The following is a 16361-nucleotide window of genomic DNA, read 5'->3' as shown; positions in this document are numbered from 1 at the left end:
AGTTTGCACCTTACCTGCACTGCCCTCTTTTGGTACGTTTGACACTTTATTCTGCATTGTTATTCTTTTACCTAATTCCAGTTCAATGCACACTGCAATGATTTGATCTGCATAAGCAGTATGCAAACTACAAACTTTTCACTGTATCTTGGTGCATATGACAATAATAAACCAATACCAATTATATTGCCCCCCCCCAAGGTGTTGTAACATCAATTAGACAGTGAGCCAAACTCCATTCAAAATGACATGAGAGTCAGGGTATGGTCTCCTAGCTCCTTGGGTTTTATTTCAGACTCAATGGCACAATAGAGTGAATAAGGAGTGAAACTGAAAAAACAACAAAATACAACACAAATCTAGCCAGTCCCACAAGTAAATATGCACAGGTAAGTGAGAACTTAGCTAAAGTTCCTACAGGTAAGTATTATAGGATTCTGACTATAGTTAAGTAGTATGTGTAAACCATTAGCATCTAAGTTAGTGTCTAATAAACTCAAAATTAATGTTCTATTTCAGCAAAATCTTACTGACACCTTTAGATTAACTTCTAAACAATATAACATCAAGTTACAGTCAATGCTTTTGCTGGGGAAACAACAGGGGGGGTTTTAGACAGAAAATTCTTTAGCTCCTGACATAAACCTCTGGACTTCTGCCAGCCAAAGTGCTTTCCTACTTCCTGGTTCCTGACTGCAGGAAGTGACCTCATACAGATCTGAAACTGCTCATTTCAAAATAAAAGCCGTATGTGCTTAATCACATAGAAAAAGAAAATAAGTCAATTGCTTGAAAATAGTACTGCTGTGAAACAACACAGTGGACTCAGACCTAATCTCCAGTGCTCTTTTGTGTAATTTGCATGTTCATCTTGTGACCGTGTAGACTTCACTGTAGTGCTCTAGTTTCTTTCCATGATCCAGCAGACTTTATCCTTACTGTCTGAGGTTATTGTGTGTTATATATGTGTGTTATCTGTACTACTGTGCTTTACATCCTGGTCTGGAGAAACATTATCTCATTTGATGATATACATGTATATAGTTAAATGACAACAAACTTGACTTGACTTGACCCTCCACACTTCCCTCATCCACGTACTCGTTGACCTTTTGCAAACTGACCTAGGTTAGACAATTCTCTACACGGATCCTATTTAATTCAAAGCTTGCACTTTATTTTCACTGTACAAATGTCAATTCAACTATGTTGACCCTGGTCTGACAACTTAAGTCATGAATTCTGTTTCCTTCCACAAGAGAGGACAACTGGAGCACCTGGAGGAAGACCACACATTCATGGGGAAGACGTGGAAATCCCTTCGAGATGGCATCGGAATTGAACTCCGGCATCCCGCTGTCACAACCACGGATCTGGCAGCACAGTAGATACGGCAACAGCGCTTGTGAATTTGCCCGTGTCAGGTAATTAATATTTAATCGTGATAGTATTTAACTCCATTCTTGTCATCCTAGTGCTTGTCGAGACTTGGACAGAGCATAGCAAAGTTTCACTGCTGTTTTACATTCGGCCTTCCCTGAGCCATTGGACTTTCAAAATCACCTGACTCTGAAGACCAGAGGTATTCGTATAGTGTTTAGATGTTCTTTTCAGCCGCACTGTAAGCTTCGTTTCCCTTTTGAGAGTTTCAGTTAACGGCCCTGATTGGCCCAGCATTTACTGTTTTATTTGATTTTGAAAGTCCAGTGGCTCCGGGAAGGTCAAATGCAAAGCATCAGTGAAGCTTTGCTATGTTCTGTCCAAGTCTCGACAAGCACTACTACGACAAGAATGGAGTTAAATACTATCACGATTAGATAATAACTACCTGTCACGTGCAAATTCACAAGCGGAATTACTGTATCTACTGCACTGCTGAATCCGTGGTTGTGACACCCGAGCTGTAATAGCGTCGCACTAACCGCTATGCTACAGTGTCGCTCCATTAAATGGTCTTGAAACTTGCAATGATTAAGAAAAAAAATTGGTTAAATGAATGAGGACAAGAACTACGATACAACCCTAATGTCCTTCATCCTAGGCTTATGAAGATGATGCTGGAGCAGTACCATTCCGGGTCTGCTGATGGCACAAAGCTGAGTGATCGCGTGGGCCACCAGGATGATACGGAAAAAGGTCTGTGGGCTATGGCAGACAAAAAAAATGTGTTCAACCAGATTGGCAGGAGTAAAACAAGCAAACATGAGGAAATCTGCAGATGCTGGAATTTCAAGCAACACACACAGAAGTTACTGGTGAACACAGCAGGCCAGGCAGCATCTCTGGGAAGAGGTACAATCGACGTTTCAGGCCGAGACCCTTCATCAGGACTAACTGAAGGAACAGCTAGTAAGAGATCTTAAAGTGGGAGGGGGAGGGGGGGAGATCCAAAATGATAGGAAAAGACAGGAGGAGGAGGGATGGAGCCAAGAGCTGGACAGGTCATTGGCAAAGGGGATACGAGAGGATCATGGGACAGAAGGCCCAGGGAGAAAGACAAGGCGAGGGGGACCCAGAGGATGGGCAAGCGGTATAGTCAGAGGGACAGAGGGAGAAAAAGGAGAGAGAGAGAAAGAATGTGTGTATATAAATAAATAACGGACGGGGTACGAGGGGGAGGTGGGGCATTAGCGGAAGTTTGAGAAGTCAATGTTCATGCCATCAGGTTGGAGGCTACCCAGACGGAATATAATGTGTGGTTCCTCCAACCTGAGTGTGGCTTCATCTTTACAGTAGAGGAGGGCGTGGATAGACATATCAGAATGGGAACGGGATGTGGAATTAAAATGTGTGGCTACTGGGAGATCCTGCTTTCTCTGTCCGCCAACCTGATGGCATTTATTTATATACACACTGCCAGGAGATTGTACCCATCGATTGCAGGACAGGTCACTGAGGGTGTTGGACTACATAAATGTTCTTATCCCGCGTGAAAAGGCTTCTCTACTCGCTTTACTGAATGCACTATTTTGTTCACTCTGCACCGTGTCCCCGAGGAACGCTGCCTTATTCGCCGTATCTATTATGGCTGAATGATAATTAAACTTGATTTGATTTGTGTCTCACTCTGCTGACAGGATAAAGCAAGCAGGGAGAAAGAACGTGACACAACTGACATGACACAAAGTAAGGCTTTCATTGTACAGATCCAGTCAATTTCCCATTCTCACAGATATGGTGAAAAGTTTATATTTCAGACTGGATGGAATAAAGCTGAAAATAAACTACCCTTTGTGTTCTTTCTGAAACTATCTGATTTCTAAATCTATCTAGATTATTTACAAATTAACAAAATGACATCACATGATTAGAATCTATTTGCTTGATATAAATGGTGTGGTAGCAGCTTTGAGGGCCACTTGATAGTCCTGAAATCGAACCTCAGTGCAGACTGGCGCCTTCAGCTTCCCTGCTTGAATGAAGCCTCACAAATGGGAGATCATTTCCTGCAGCAAACCTGGCAAAATGGGAGATCATTTCCTGCAGCAAACCTCAGACATCCCAGCCTGCAAAAACTCATTTCAAGGAGGTATCACCACCATTTCAGGGAGGTAGCACCCCCGCCCCCTACAACACCATATCCCCATCCCCCGCCCCCCGTTCATTGACCTCCAAGTGTGTATGTAATACTTTGTTTAGTGATTTTGTCTAATCAAGGTATAATCAAGGTCAAGACATTAAGAAGTTGATTTCTGATTCATCAAATTCACCCAATATTATATCTACTCAGGAAACCTGGCTGTTACCACATTCAGGTTTTCCTTTGCAGTATTATATTGTAATTCGGCATGATAGGTTCGATGGTAGAGGGGGTGGTGTTGGTACTTTGATAAGGAAAGGGATATGACAGAGTTGCAGATGTGAATGAAGTGTTCGAGGCATTTGTAGTAGAAGTATTTGATTCAACAGGTAGGGGCCTTAAAGTGGTAAAACCCTTGTGGAAAGCTTTTGTTTACTTTGCCAGAAAGTATATGTAGCTCCAGCTCACTAAGAGTTGCATAGTGTGGGTAATTTTGTGCACATAGTTCACTGTGGGGTCATTCATGGAATGGTTTGATTGTAGAAGAATTTTTAGGTATTTCCAATCTTTGTGCCTTAATGATGGGAGGGCTATGAGATTTAATGTTTATGACAGTTCAGAAACCGCTGTAGATTTAACTCCAGTTTCAAGCATTCTGGCTGGAGTGAGTGAGTGATGTTGTGTGTGATAAGACACTGAGGAGTGATCATTTTCCTATATTTATAAGCTTAGGTTTGGAGTTATATAGGGGCAGCAGTATGTTTTTGGGAGGTGGAATTTTGGTAAAGCAAACTGGGAGAAGTTTTACGTGATGAACGTCTGTCAGGGCTGAACATAGAGATTTCTGTAATGAATTGTTATGTCACATTAGTCATCAAACTGCTGTGGAAGTGTCTCCTGTTAAAAATGGCATTAACAGGAGAAAGACTGTGCCATGGTGGATGGAGGAGTCTGCAGAGGCAAATAGGGAGAGAAATAAGGTGTTTGGGAAAGTTGACCTTATTAAGTATGAAAGGACACAGGATGTGGTGAGCAAACTGGTGAAGGTAGCGAAAGAGGTTTCCTGGAGGTCATCTTGTGATAGTGTTGACGAGATATTAAACTTGGAGATGTTTGAGGAATGATTAAGAAAATTGGGGGGAGGGGGTTCATAGGGTTAATAAGATTCCAGTATTGATTAAGGAAGGTGATTGTTACTGAAATAGAGAAGGTTGAGTTACTGGCTCGGTCATTTGCTGCAATTCATAATCAATATAATTTAAGTGAAGAGCTAAACGATGCAGGGATGAGGGTTTCAGCGATACTCTGATGCGTTGAAAGCCAGCTGTAGTTATTATAGTGATGTAGAGTTTTCTTGAGACTTCCGGTAGCGCTCATGGAGTGAAGTCGCGTTCTTGACTCGCTCCATTACCTCTGAGTTTTTTCTCTCTATGGTCAGCTATACTTTAATTAACTATTAAGGCATCAATTTTTACAATACTTTGAATTAAACTGAATTCTCTGACAATTGGATGATACTGAGATCGGCTATGTCTAAGAACGGGAAAGACGGCAAGGATGGTAAACCTCCGGTTAAACCGAAAGCTACGGATCTCCCTCCGACTGAATCACCGGTGACTTTGAAAGCGATATCGGAGTTAATTCAGAGGGAAATTTCAACCTCTGTTAGGGAGATGATTCGTACAGAAATTATGGGCTTTGTTAAAGACCTGATTCATACGGAAATCTCAACTAAGTTCCAGAAAATTGCCGATTTAATTGATAAGATGCAAACATGTATTGCGGAACATCAGTCGGCTATATCTGATCTTCAAAAATCCGCGCAACAAAGTGAGCTTAAGATGGGGAAAGTCGAAGAAACAATTAATGTAATGAAGAAGAAACTTGACTTTTTGACTTTTAAAAACTCTGACTTGGAATCTAGAATGCGACGGCAGAATTTACGAATGATCGGGGTGAGGGAAGCCGTGGAAGCTAACAACCCTATGAAATATTTCTCCCAACTTTTAAAAGATGCATTCCCTACTGTATTTCCTGACCAACCACCGCTTCTGGATCATGTTCACAGAATCCCATCATACTCGTCTAGGTCAGACAGACCTAGGCATGTTATCTTACGTTTTCATTACTTTCAAGACAAGGAGAGACTGTTTCGATTCGCTCGATCTAAAGGTTTCATTGATTTTTCGGATCTTAAGTTCCGATTCGTGGAAGATTTCAGTAAACCAATCTGGGACCAACGGGTCCGTTACAGATCCGTGATGTCGGAATTCTATAAGATGGATTTAAGACCAGCGCTGCTGTACCCTGCACGTCTAAGGATTCGCATGTTAGATGGAGCCCTTCGTTTTTTTGATTCTCCATCGGATGCCCAGAGTTATCTGGATCAACTTTCATCTTCAACATCTTAATTGCCTTTTTTTTAATTTTCTCCGTTGATCGGAGGCTGTGAATTGGTTGGTTTTAACTTTTTCGTGCCCTATTTGGGCAGAAAAGTTTACTTTCGATTTCTTAATATGGCTGCTAAACTTTCTTTTTAACTGCGTCATTTCTTTCTTTTCCCAGGGGATTCTGAGTGGTTACTTCCCTTTTGTCATCTTACGTATTTCCTGTGCGGCCTTAAATTTTGTAGTTTTTTTTAAATTTTATTCTGTTTTGCTTTTTATAATCATTTTATGTTAATAATCCTATTTTTTTTTGTTGCTGTGTCTATTCATGAGTTTGAGGTTTATTGTGGTTTTTTTTTAATATATACTTTCCGGCTTTTGTTCTGTTCTGTGTGTATTTTAATTGAGCTAACTTTTTTTTACTTATTTTTTTACTGTTTTACAATTAGCTGACCCTTTTCATATTTATACCTTTTTTTTAGGGAGCGTATACCGGAAGTCATGGGGGTAGTTTTAGCGCTTGCTTCTTTCTGGCGGGTCTGCTTTAGATTTCGCCTTGGGGTCTTGGGGTGGGGGGTGGTGGGAGGGGCTTCACGTTTTAGTTTGTTTCTCTTTGGGCTATATACATTATTGAAGTATTGGTTGCGTCCTTTTCCCCGGTATCTTTTGTATGTTCTGTTTCCTCTCCGGGTTTGTGGGTCGCGCCTATTGTCAATCCTCCTTGTTATGGGTTGACTTTAGGATTTATGGAGTCTATTATTAATTTTGTCTCCTGGAATACTAATGGTCTTAATCATCCTATTAAAAGGAAAAAAGTTTTTAAAGTGTTCCGGAGACTTAAAGCACAAATTTTATTTTTACAAGAGACCCATGTACGGAGGGGGGACAGACTACGTTTTTTCAAATTCTGGAAGGGAAAACAATTTCATTCGAACTCCAATGCTAAGATTCGAGGCGTCTCTATTTTTATAGACTTCTCAGTTACTTTTATACAACAGGATATTATCTCTGATCCGAATGGTAGATTTTTACTGGTTAGTGGTTTACTATTTAATAAAAAAGTAGTTTTGGTTAATGTTTATGCTCCTAATATGGATTGTCCGGAATTTTATAAATCATTGTTTGATCAGTTTCCGAATTTGAACGAGTTTTCATTGATTTGGGGCGGAGATCTTAATACCTGTTTATCTCCAGCTTTGGACCGTTCGGCTCCTTTACGGACTTTACCTAATAAATCTGCAAATTTGATTAATTTTTTCCTTTCTGATTCTGGGTCGACGGACATTTGGCGTTTTCTGCATCCTCAGGAAAAAGATTTTTCCTTCTTTTCACATGTTCATCATTCCTATTCAAGAATTGATTATTTTTTCATTGATTCTCGTCTCATTCCTTCAGTGATTAAATGTGATTATGATTCTATAACCATTTCGGATCATGCTCCACTTAAGCTTTCTATTAAAATTATGGCCAATATACCAAACAATAGACAATGGCGTTTTAATTCGCTGTTGCTTCAGGACTCGGACTTTGTTAATTTTATGAATGAACAGATTGAGCTTTTTTTTACAATTAACCATACAGAAGATATTTCGGTTAACACTCTTTGGGACACTTTTAAAGCCTATATTCGGGGTCAGATTATTTCGTATTCCGTTGCTTTGAGGAAGAAACAGAAGCAGGAGGAGATGGCAATTGTGGACAAGATTAAAGAAATTGATAAGAAATATGTTATGGCTCCTTCTGAGGAGCTATACAAACAAAGAACTGAACTTCAAATGGAACACAGTTTACTACTCTCGTCCTCGATTGTAAACCAATTAAAGAAAACAAGAAGTGATTTTTATGTTCACAGTGATAAAATTGGCAAGCTGCTGGCTAATCAATTGAAATCTAATTATGTTAAATCTCAAATCAATCAGATTTATAACCAAAATGATCGATTGATATTGGATCATGTGGGGATTAATCAAACCTTTTGTGATTTTTATTCTTCTTTATATCAATCAGAGTCTCCTCGAGATTCTAAATATATGAATGATTTTTTAGATAAGTTAGACTTCCCTCAGATTTCACAGGATATGTCTTCTTTATTAGATACTTCCATTACAATGGATGAGATTAAGAATGTTATTTTTTCTATGAATCTGGGGAAAGCTCCTGGCCCTGATGGGTTTACCGTTGAATTTTATAAATGTTTTGCTTCTTTATTGATTCCTTGGCTCTATAAGGTTTTTGAGGCTTCTTTGAAACTTGGTAAACTTCCGGAATCTTTTAATAGAGCATCAATTTCTTTAATACTAAAGAAGGATAAAGACCCTGCTCAATGTGCATCTTATAGACCAATATCTTTATTAAATGTTGATTCTAAAGTTTTTTCTAAGTTATTAGCAAATAGACTAGAAAAAGTACTTCCTTCTATTATTTCGGAAGACCAAACGGGTTTTATTAAAGGTCGTTACTCTTTTTATAATATTCGTACATTGTTAAATATCGTTTATACTCCCTCACAAAATGTTCCTGAGTGTGTTATTTCTTTAGATGCCGAGAAAGCTTTTGATAGAGTAGAATGGCCTTATTTATTTAAGGTGCTTGAAATGTTTAATTTTAGCTTGAAATTTATATCCTGGATTAAACTGTTATATCACTCCCCTGTAGCCTCGGTTCGTACTAACTCCTTAAACTCACCTTTTTTTCCTCTCTTTCGTGGTACTCGACAAGGCTGTCCTCTTAGTCCCCTATTATTTGATATTGCATTAGAACCTCTTGCAATTGCTATTCGAGAATCTTCAAATATTACTGGGATAACTCGGGGATTAAAGTCCCATAAATTATCACTCTATGCTGATGATTTACTTTTATATATTTCTAATCCTGAGAGATCCATTCCTGCTGTTTTAGAGTTATTAGCACAATTTGGTCTTTTCTCAGGTTATAAATTAAATCTTAGTAAGAGTGAACTTTTTCCGATTAATAAACATCTTCCCTTATATTATAAATTTCCATTTAAATTGATTAATAATTACTTTTCATATCTTGGGATTAAAATTACTTGTAAACATAAAGATTTATTTAAGACTAACTTTTTACCATTAATAGACCATATTACTCAACTTTCATCTAAATGGTTTCCCTTATATTTAACTTTGATTGGTCGTATTAATGCAGTTAAGATGTTTTTTTTGCCAAAATTTTTATATGTGTTTCAGGCATTACCAATTTTCGTTCCTAAATCTTTTTTTGATAAAGTTGACTCTAAAATTTCTTCATTTATTTGGCAGAATAAGAATCCGAGACTGGGTAAAATACATTTACAGAAAGCTAAGAGAGATGGAGGTTTAGCATTACCTAACTTTAGATTTTATTATTGGGCTATTAATATTCGACATATGAAATTTTGGTTACTTGACCGGGACATACTATCTATTCCTAAATGGGTAGCATTGGAATTACAATCTGTTCAGGGTTATACACTTGGTTCTATTTTAGGTTCCTCTCTTCCTTTTGATTCGAAACGCCTTAAGCAGGTCTCTAACCCGATAGTTAAATATGCTTTGCGCATTTGGTTTCAATTCAGAAAATTTTTTGATCTTAATCAATTCGGGTTAGCGATTCCTATTTTAGGCAACATATTTTTTCCTCCCTCTTTTACGGATCGCGCTTTTCAAACTTGGAAGACTAAGGGTATTTTACGGTTTTTGGATTTATTTTTAGATGGTTCCCTTATGTCTTTTGAACAATTATCTAATAAATATAACTTATCAAGAATACATTTTTTTAGATATTTACAAGTTAGAAATTTCCTAAGTACTATACTTTCTTCCTTTCCAATGCTTCCTCCTATATATATTTTAGATTCGATAATTAACCTTAATCCATGTCAGAAAGGTGCATCGGCTATGATTTATAATATTATTATGAAACTTAGGAAAGCTCCATTTGATAAGATTAGGGTAGATTGGGAACAGGAATTGGGGCTTACCATTTCTGTGGATGATTGGGGGCAGATTTTACAATTAGTTAATACTTCCTCTATTTGTGCTAAACATTCCCTAATTCAATTTAAAGTGGTTCATAGAGCACATATGTCCAAAGATAAGTTAGCGCGTTTTTACTCGCATATTAATCCTTTCTGTGATAGATGTTCGGGGCAGATAGCCTCTTTAACTCATATGTTTTGGTCTTGCCCTACTTTGGAAACTTTTTGGAGAGATATTTTCAATATTATTTCTAAGGTATTAAATATAGATATCTCTCCTCACCCTATTACTGCTATCTTTGGACTACCTAAAATTTCTAGTAATCTTTCCCCTTCAGCCCGTAGAATGATTGCATTTCTTACTTTAATGGCGAAAAGATGTATTTTACAACATTGGAAAGAGCTTAATGCTCCAACTACCTTTTTTTGGTTTTCTCAGACGATTTTATGTTTGAATCTGGAGAAAATTAGAAGTAACCTTTATGATTCTTCATTTAAATTTGAACAGATTTGGGGACCTTTTATTCGATATTTTCATTTAATGTAATATTTACCCTTCTTGTTTTTTTTTCACTGTTTTAATGGAGGTCGGGATTGAGGACGTGATTTTAAGTTTAACTCTGTTTGGTTTCAAGTTAGCCCATTGCTTTGCTTTGCTTTTAGGTAGTTGCACGGTGGGTTTTTTTTGGGGGGTTTTTTTTTTCTTTTTTTTCCATTGATATATATAAAATCTAGTATACTATTATGTTATCTTGGTTTCTTATGCTTAAATTACATTGTTTGTAGTATTTTCTTTTTGGTATTGTTATCTTTTGGAATTTTATTGTACTTTAACATTGTATTAATGTTTATATGGCTTACCTTTTTTGTATACTTACTCAATAAAAAGATTTAAAAAGAAAGAAAGAAAGAAGAGTTTTCTTTGTGTGAACTTAAGAAAGCTATTAACAGTACATTTCAGACCGCTCCAGGAAAGGATGATATATGTTAGTTTATGTTTAAACACATGGCTTAAAACTCTTGAGATAATATTTACACTCTTTAATTATATTTGCAGTTTAAACTATCTTCCCTCCTCATAGAAAATGGTAGTTCCTGTTCCAAAACCTGAAAATCCCCATAGGATCCATATAGTTATAGACCAACATCATTAACGTCCCATCTCATTTTGGTAAACTTGCAGAACATATGCTAATAGAGTGATTGAATTATATTTTAGAAAAGAGAGGTGATGTAGCATTTTGTCAGTGCAGATTTTGGAAATGTAGAATGACATTGGATTCAGTTTTATATTTGGAAGATGATATTAGGAAAGCACGGGTAAATAAAGAAGTTGTAATTGCAGTATTTTTGTACTGAAAAAGGATATGATATGAAAGGATTAAATTATGGAAATGTGTTGTGAGGAGAAGGCTACATTATTTTTTTCTGAGTTTTTATTTGTATGGTCTAGGCAGGTAAGGGTGTGTAAGGTATATTTGGGCTTCTATGTGGTGGAGAATTGGACCTCATAAGACAGTATTTGTCACCTTTTTTGTTTAATATTATGACCAATGATATTTTCTGTAAGATAGGTACTGGGGTGGGGAAATCACTTTTTGCAGATGATGGAGCTTTATGGATCAGAGGTAGAAAATACAGTTTAATTGTATATAGAATGTGATTAGTGATTAATAAGGTCGAACAGTGTGCAAATCGATGCGGTTTTAAGCTTTCAGTAGCTAAAATATGTTCTGTGTTTTACAAAGATGATCAATAGAACTCTTTATTGATCCATATCATCCTCAATACCAATTGATTTGAAATGTTATGATCAAACTCTTGAATACATGTCAGTGGTCAGATTTTGTGGCATGTGGCTGGATGATAAGCTGACATTGAAAAAAAATCAGTAAAATAATTGATAAATGTAAAGGAGCACTGAATATCCTTGGGTGTCTGTGTGGGTATTCTTGGGGCACTGCAGGCCCATCACTGTGACTCTGTAAATAATTGATAGATGTAAAGGAGCACTGAATATCCCTGGGTGTCTGTGTGGGTATTCCTGGGGAGCTATTAGCACATCACCGTGACTCTGAGGGGGAACCAATGCTACCAGAAATCCACCGAACTGCTCATCCACAAACTTCCCTTCCAGCATCTGGTGCAGAAGATCAGGTAGGACTTCAAAACCGATCTATGCTCCCAAAGCTCAGCCATCAAAGGCCTGGAGGAGATTAACGAGGTTTACCTGGTCGGGCTCTTTGCATCATCCACACCAAGCTAGTCACCCTTGTGCCCAAAGATATTCATTTGGCTTCCCGCATCCACACGATGTGAGCCTCAGTCTGGCCTCGGCAGCAAACACAACAAAAGGCTCTTTTAAAAGCCACTAACCTGGAAGAGGGAAGGGTTGTTGCTTTCTCTTCATGACACTGTTGTGGTGTTGACACACATTATCCCTCTGATCTCCCCTGTGTGAGTTTTGGGGTTGTTTGATGGGAAATCCCAATTCTCACACAAACTGATTTACTTGTTTTGGTCTCAGCTCATTTCATCAACACGTCGATATCACACTTTAGCCGAAGATGACCATCCACACCAGCAATAACTCCATCATCTCACAGTCAGTGTGAACTTACTGCTCACGGTTCCTACATCCACTCCCAAATCACTCAGTTGTATCACAAACAGCAAGGGCCCCAGGACAGATCCATGTGGAACAACACTTGTCACCAGCATCGGATCACAAAACTACTCTCTGCCATCACTCTGTCTCCTATTGCAAAGCCAATTCTGGATCCAATTTGCCAAATGGCCTGACTGAGGCCCATATGAACCGTATCAATAAACTTCATCAGTGACAGCAGACCTGGGTGAGGATGGTCAGGACCCAAGTGCTGGAGTATTGGAGACTAAAATCCAGACACGATAGGAGATGGAAACAACGACAGGGTTCAAAACTAGTCTGTGTCTGTAGGGAAGACCACTTTGAGTAACTCCTTTGCTCCAAATAGGAGAAAAATAAGTAAATAGAGAAGAAATAAAAATTACGATTAAAAAAAGCAGATTCTGTAGTCTGAAGCAAAAACAGAAAACAGAAAACTCCAGACCTGAGTGTTCACCACTTGTACCAGGAAAACATTTGGAGCTGTAGCAAAGCAGGAAATTTTTGCCAACTTACAAAACCATCAGGCAAAGTCAACAGAGTCTGGTGAAAGTGATTCTATGTTTAACAAACACATTTGAGTGGTTGGAGCAGTAACACCAACTGTGGGTAAAGGGACCCAGGGACGCACTGAACCGAGACGTCCAGGACACGTTTGATACGCCGCTCCATCACAGGGGGTTGGGGAAAATGAGAGCCGACCGTGATCTCTGAGCTTGCTGATCACAAACACTGATAGGAACTGAGTTGTGAAGAGCGGTGAGTGTCTACAAAGGGGTAGATACAGGTGACGTGATTGGACACAGGTCTGACAGCTGGGATATTGTGGGGAAGGGAGGGTGTGAACTTGTACATCACCCTCTGGCTAAAGGGTCGTCTTCTTATCTCTTTTCTGAAGAGACATCCTTCTGTTCTGAGTGTGTGCCATCTGGTGCTTGACTAAGCCACTACAGGAAACATCCACTCCACGTTCACTCAAGTGGTTATAATGTCACTCTCTCCTCATTCTTATGAACTCCAGCAAGTACAGGCCCAGAGGCATCAAATGCTCCTAATATGTTAACCTTTTCATTCCCGGGGTCATTCTCGTCAACCTGCTCTGGACCCTCTCTGATGCAAACATATCATTCCTTGGATAAAGGGCCCAGCATTGCTCACAATACTCCTTGCGGACTGACAAATGTCAGCATGGACAAGTGGGCCCCCTGTTTTCGCATTTCTGTGAAAAAAGTAACTAATTTTCATTCTTATATTTTGCTGATTTTAATGAAATCTTCTTCCTCAGTTGTAATTTCTATTTCCTTTCCACGGTGAAGACTTTGCATTCAAAGTCAACAACATCTCCTCCACAATCACCATCAGCACTGGTGCACCACAAGGTTGTGCTTGGTCCACTACTCTGCGCACTTTATACCTGTGATTGTGTGGCTAAGTACAACTCCAGTGACATATTTAAGTTTGCAGATGACACCGCTGTTTTGGATGAATCAAAGGTGGTGACAAATTTGCCCTCAGGAGGGAGATGAACGATCTGGTTGAATGGTGCCACAACGACAACCTCTCACTCAATATCAGCAAAACCAAAGAGCTGATCACTGACCACAGGGGCAGGAAACCGGAGATCCATGAGCCAGTCATCGTCAGGGGACTGGAGGTGGACAGAGTCAGTAATGTTAAATTTCTTAGCATTATCATTTCAGAGGGTCTGTCCTGGGACTAGCAGTAAGTGTCATTATAAAGCAGGCACGGCAGTGACTCTACCTGCGTATAATCAGCATGACATCTCAAACTGTGACATATATAGATGCAGAGTGGAGAGTAACCTGACTGGTTTCATCACGGCCTGATATGGAAACACAATGATCAGGAATGGAAAGGAAAATGTCTACAAGAAATTTGTGGAGATGTCAGGTGTAAGTTTTTTTTTACACAGAGCATGGTGAGTGCGTGGAATGGGCTGTCGGCAAAGGTAGTGGAGGCGGATACAATAGAGTATTTTCAGAGACTCCTGGATAGGTACGTGCAGCTTAGAAAAACAAAGAGCTCTGGGTAATGCCAGGTAATTTCTAAAATAAGTACAGGTTTGGCACGGCATTGTGGGCCAAAGGGCCTGTATTGTGCTGCAGGTTTTCTATGTTTCTAACTAGTGGATGCATCCAGTTCATCACAGGCAAAGCCCTCCCCATCATTCAGTACATTTACAAGAAGCACTTCAACAGGAAAGCTGCATCCATCTTCAACGACATCCTTCATCCTCCTCATGCTCTCTTCGACTGCTGCCATTGGGAAGGATGTACACGAGCCTTAGGTCCCACACCAACAGGTTCAGGAAGAGTTGTTATCCTATCCCAGTCATGCTCTTGAAATGGTGTAGGCATCTTCACTGAACTGATTCCATAACCTGCAGACTCACTTTCAAGTACTCCACAACTGAATTGCATAGAAATATTTACGTTTTAGTATTTGCATGATCTGTCTTCTTTTGTACATTGGTTGTCTGTAGGTCTTTGCTGTTTATAGTTTTCATAAATTCCACTGTCTTTATTTCCCTGTAAATACCTGAAAGAAAATGAATCTGAAAGTAGTAACCTGTTGCGCCAGATGTCCCAACACAAGAGACCACTGCTACACTACGATAAGGAATGTCTATCGTTTGCTCCCAAAACCACATTTCGTTAAGTCGGATCATTTGGCTGTACTCGTCCTACCTGCACACAGACAGAGCCTAAGGAACAAGGCTCCAGAGATCAAGATAACCGAGGGGTGGTGTTGGGAGGCTGAGGAATGGTTACAGGATTGCCTTGAGTCAGCAGGCTGAGCCATGTTCAAGAACTCATCTCAGGACCTGAAGGACGACACCAGGGTCACTGCAGACTTTACTAAAACAGCTGTGGAGGCATATGTCCCCACAAAATCATTCAGGGTTTTCCCAAATCAGTAGGCCTGGATGAGGAATGAGATCTGGAACCTGCTGAGTGCCAGGTCAGAGGCATTCAAGTCTGGAGATCAGGAATGCTACAAGAGGTGCAGGTATGATCTCCGGAAACCATCTCTCAGGCAACGTGCAGATTTCAAACTAGACTGGAATAAAAGAGGGATGCTTGACAGCCACGGCAGGGTTTGAATGTCAAAACCTCCTGCAAAGGGAAATAGTGACAAAGGGGACAGAAGAGCTTCGCTTCCAGACGAGCTCAATGCCTTCTGTGCTCACTTTGTCCACCAGAAGAGGGAGGAACCATCGCACACCCCCGTGTCTCCCGATGGTCATTTGGTCTCAGTATCTGAAGATGACATGCAGGCTGCCTTCAAGAGAGTGAATCCAAGGAAAGCATCCGGTCTGGATGGAGTACCTGGCCGAGTACTGAAGACCTGTGCTGACCAGCTGGCTGGTGTATTCATGGATATCTTCAACCTCTTGATCTGGCAGTGTGTGGAACCCACCTGCTGCAAGGAAGCTTCAGTGCCCAACAGGAGTGTGGTAACCTGTTTAAATGACCATTGCCCAGTGGCACTTACATCCACAGTGATGAAGTGTTTTGAGAGGCTGGTGTTGAAGCATATCAGCTCTTGTCTGAATGGTGACTTGGATCCTCTCCAATTCACCTGCTGAAGCAACAGCAGATACTGTCTCGTTGGCTCTTCACATAACTCTGGAACATCTGGACAGCAAAGATGCAAACATCTGGATGCCCTTTATTGATTACAGCTCAGCATTGAACATTGTCATCCCCTCAAAACTGATCAGTCAGCTCTCAGACCTGGGCCTCAATACCCCCTTGTCCAATTGGATCCTAGATTTCCTCAGGTGCAGATCCAAGTCAGTTCAGATTA

This window comes from Mobula hypostoma, chromosome 30, assembly GCF_963921235.1.
Source record: "Mobula hypostoma chromosome 30, sMobHyp1.1, whole genome shotgun sequence".
NCBI lineage: Eukaryota > Metazoa > Chordata > Chondrichthyes > Myliobatiformes > Myliobatidae > Mobula > Mobula hypostoma.
This window is presented reverse-complemented; position numbering follows the sequence as displayed.